The sequence below is a fragment of the Chiloscyllium punctatum genome, chromosome 13 (assembly GCF_047496795.1).
Source record: "Chiloscyllium punctatum isolate Juve2018m chromosome 13, sChiPun1.3, whole genome shotgun sequence".
NCBI classification, from domain to species: domain Eukaryota; kingdom Metazoa; phylum Chordata; class Chondrichthyes; order Orectolobiformes; family Hemiscylliidae; genus Chiloscyllium; species Chiloscyllium punctatum.
In genome coordinates this window covers 105725017-105729828 of record NC_092751.1, presented here as the reverse complement: position 1 = coordinate 105729828, position 4812 = coordinate 105725017, and positions in this window count along the sequence as shown.

The following is a 4812-nucleotide window of genomic DNA, read 5'->3' as shown; positions in this document are numbered from 1 at the left end:
AATGATTTTTTTAAAAATAAGAATCCCTATCTCCTGGTGCATATATAAAAATACTGTGCCATCCCTTTGGAATTTGGACCCCGAAGGGCTTGGCATTTGATGATGATACCTGAACATGCTGTTGTCTCCTTGTTGATTTGATTTATTTGTGGTCACGTGTTTTTTATTACAAAATACAGTGAAAACTGTTGTACGGCATTGCCAACATCCGGCGGTTCATCTTAAAACACAGCAAAATGAACCAAAGCATAGAATATGAAGGCAGGAAAAATAAAGAAATAGAGTTCGGCTTTACAGTTCTTCTTGTTGAGTGCTCAGCCATGAGTCTGGAGAGGCCACCCATGATCTCCTTCGCTGTGCCGCTAGACCAAGAGCCGCCGTTCTCTGGCACCATCTCGCCTCTGCCAATGCTGCCACCACCATGGGTCCTCACTGGACCTTGCCAGTGCAGCACTGCCAATGCTGCTGGTTCTCATACTGAGCCCAAACGGGTTTAACAGGGAAAGCAGGACAACAACGGGAGATTGGAATCACTGGCAAGGGATCAGCAGGATAAAAGCATGTGATTGGGCACAGCATAGTGAGGCTCCCTGAGGGACTGCCTTGTTGAGGGAGATCATTGAATCCCTCCACAGTGTGGAAGCAGGCCACTCGGTCCATCAAGTCCACACCAAACCTCCGAAAAGCATCCCGCTCAATCCCTGTCACCCTGCATTTCCCATGGCTAATCCACCTGGCCTGCACATCGCTGGACACTACGGGCCGTTTAGAATGAGGATTTATTTCCCACAGAATAAACAAATAGATTTCTAGCAACGTGTTAAAAGTTGGCACAACGGAAGAAAATGTGAAGTTGTTCATTTTGAAAGGGAACAAAATATCTTTTAAGTGGAGAAAAACTTCAGAAAGCTGCAACACAAAGGGACTTGAGGGAGTTTGTTCACAAGATACAGAAAGCGAGCACCCAGGGGAGCAAGTTATCAGAAAGGCGAATTGAATGTCGGGCCTTATTTCAAGGGGTTGGAGTATAAGAGTAGGGAAGTCTTGCTGCAGCTGGACAAGGTGCTGGTGAGACCACATCTGGAGTACTGTGAGCAGTTTTAGTTCCCTTATTTAAGGAAAGAGATCATTTCATTGGGGGACAGTTCAGGGAAGGTGCACTGGATGATCCCTGACATGGAACAAAGGGGGCATCATTGTAAGGTAATTGGTGGAAGGTTTAGGGCAGATGTCTTCGCACAGAGAATGGTGTGTGAGTGGAATGCAATGCCAGCAGTGGTAGTAGAGTCAGATACTTTAGGGACATTTAAGCAACTCTTGGAGGGGCACCTGGAAGATAGTACAATGAGGGATATGTAGGTTAGTCTGATCTTAAGTAGGGTAAAAGGCCAGCACAACATAGAGGGCTGAAGGGCCTGTATTGTGCAGAAATTGAGCAGTAAGGAGAGACCAGATAGACTTGGATTGTTTTCTTTAAAGCCGAGAAGGCTGTGAGGGGACATGATTGAGATGTACAGGATTATGAGGGGGATGGACAGTGTGAATAGAGACCAGCCTTCCCCCCTCTTGGTTGAGGGGTCAATCATGAGAGGGCAAAGCTTTAAGGTAAGAAGCAGGAGATTCAGATGGATTTGGGAAAAAAAACGTTTTCACTCAGGGATGGTAGGAATCTGGAAGGTAGTGGAGTTTGGAAACTTTACAACCTTCAGAAGATAATTGGATGAGCACTTGAAATATCGTGACATTCAAGGATATGGAGCAAGTGCAGGAAATTGGGATAAGCACACGTTTGGTGGTAGTTATATCAGTGCAGATTCGATGGGGCTGAATCTATGTGCCTGAGCTAGTATCCAAGGTGTCTGATTGATGCCTGCATTGACGAGTGAACATTTTGGTGGAGTATTTCAGTAATCATCAAGTATTTTGGCAGGATTCAGCTAAGGTTTTGGGTGGAAGCACATGGCTGGGTGTTACACAGTTAAGGGGTTTGCGAGCTTATTTTCCAGGAGTCTTCATGGACCTGCACAATCTGATTCTGAAGCTGTTGATGTTTTCTCCATTAGTTACGCTTTGATAGCCAAAGCTCCAAGACTGAGTGCCGGATTTGTGTTGGAATCGGATCGAGGAGGGTCTGGAATCTGCCTTCGATTCCTGTGAGGAAAGCACGTCAACAGGCACAAAGGGATTCACCCTAGGGCGGTCTCAGCATTTCCACTCTTGACTGAAGGGAAAAAATAGTACAAGCTAAACAAACCCAGAAACAAAGTATCTCAGGGATTATTTTCCCCCAACCTACAATTAATTAGACATACAAACTAGCCCTGATTTCTTGAGGCACTGAGAATTATGGACTAACAATTGGAAACATATTAACAGCTTGATGCCAACTATTCATTAAAGCATTGAGGCAGTATGCAGTCCAAAATTAATTAGAGAATTCAATTCCTTCCCTCCCATATAAAAACAATAAATAAGGGCACGTTATCTGGATGCGATTATATTGCTGAAAGCCTGGAATGGATTAAAATGAGTGGTCAAATATATCAAATGACAATTTTCAACCATAGTCTGAAATCATTATTCGATAGTAAAAGCAAAACTGATAGGATCAGTGGAAATGCGATATTACAAAGAAGAAATTGTATTAAAAGCATAAATTTTCGAAGAAAGATAGTTATTAAAATTGGTATGATCATTGCAGAGACTCACATTCCCAGTTGTTAACTGAAAAGTTCATGTTTTTTATGTTTTAAAGGGGAATAATTTTTACTGACAGAAGAAAATGAGTAAGTGCTATGAGAGTTAACATGATACACAATTATACTTTAAGCCAGAGCACCAAACAAAACTCTGCCCGTTCTACTTTTCACTTAATCGAGAATTGCTGGTTGGATCTCAGTTCCCTGTGGTTATTCAAGCCCTGGGAAAAATAATTAGGGGTGACTCAGTGGTTAGCACTGCTGCCTCCCAGCGCCAAGAACCCAGGTTCGTTTCCAGTCGCAGGTGACTATCTGTGTGGAGTTTGCACATTCTCCCCGTGTCTCCTCTGGGTGCTTCAGTTTCCTTCCAAAGATGTGCAGGTTAGGTGGATTGGCCACGCTAAACTTCCCATCATATCTATGGATGTGCAGGCTAGGTCGGTTAGATATGGGAAATACAGGGGTAGAGGGGGTGGGTCAGGTGGGATGTTCTTTGGTGGGTTGGTGTGGATTTGATGGGCCAAATGGCCTGTTTCCACATTGTAGGGATTCTATGGAAACCAAGGTGTGTCACAGTTTGGAATCCAGCTTCAGTCTCCACAGTTTCCCAGGTTCCTTCTGAAGTGAAGTGGTTATTGGATGACACTTTCATGAGCACTAGAACAAGCAAATTCGGATTTTTAGAAATTTGTTCATGGATATCATTTATTGTCTGTCCCTAATTGCCCTTGAGAAAGTGTTGGTGAGCTTCCTTTTGATTCACTCCCATCAGGACAAGCTGCTCCCACAGTGCTGTTTGGTTCCAGGATTTTGACTCAGTGACAGTGAAAGAATTGTGATACAGTTCCAAGTTAGGATGATCTGTAGCTTGAAGGGGAACGTCAAGAGGAATGCGGGTGTTCCCTTTCACTTGCTGCCGTTGAACTTCTAGGTGGTTGAGTGCACAGGCATGGAGGTTGAAGAAACCATGGGGAATTGTCACAGTCTGAACATGAGTCTTACTTTATTTCTTGTGTAGCGGCTCCAATTTTGAAACACCCTTGGTTTCAGATGGCTGTGCATTCCTTAAACGTGCTACTGGCAGAGTCTTCCTCCACCTTCTCCAGCTATACATTGCCCAATACAGCTGAGATATTCCAAAATAAAATGAAATTTCCTAACCTCCACAGCTTATCTCCATGACACCATGTACACGTAGCCTGTTTCCAGATAGAAATAACTATCTTTAACTTTAAACCTGTCCTTTGAACTGAAAACTATTTTCATACTTTAAAGTCTTTCTTTGTTTTTATGAGTTGCATTCAAACCTTACTTTGAGCTGGGGAAGATTTTGTGATGGGTGGCACAGTGGCTCAGTGGTTAGCACTGCTGCCTCACAACGCCAGGGACCCAGGTTCGATTCTGGTCTTGGGTGATTGTCTGTGTGGAGTTTGCACATTCTCCCCGTGTCTGCGTGGGATTCCTCTGGGTGCTCTGGTTTCCTCCCACAATCCAGAAATGTGCAGGTCAGGTGAATTGGCCATGCTAAATTGCCAATAGTGTTAGATGCATTAGTCAGGGATAAATGTAGGGCCGGGGAATGGGTCACTCTTCGGAGGGTCAGTGTGGACTTGTTGGGCTGAAGGGCCTGTTTCCATACTGTAGGGAATCTAATCTAAACAATTCAAACCTTCCAATTTATGCTGATAAAAACCCAAAGAACAGTCGATGCTGCAAATCAGAAACATAATCAGAAATTGCTGGAGAAACTCAGCAGGTCAGGCAGCATTGTGGAGAGAGAAGCAGAGTTAATATTTTGGTTCCAGTGACTCTTCCTCAGAACACCTTCTGGTGAAGTGTCACTAGAACCAAAATATTAACTCTGTTTCTCTCTGCACCAATGCTGCCAGACCTGCTGAGTTTCTCCAGCAATTTGTTTTTCCTCCAGAATACATCTTTACTTCATACACCTACCCTTGCTCCAAAATGGCTGTCTGCCCCAGAGATGCCACTTGAATTTTAAAAGTTACAATCCGAATGCTACGCATTCGTATCAAAGTTGCGTTTGGAGATGGATCACTTGTAGAACCCCTGTAATTTGAGTCAAATCAATCTGCAGACAAACCAGAAGAAC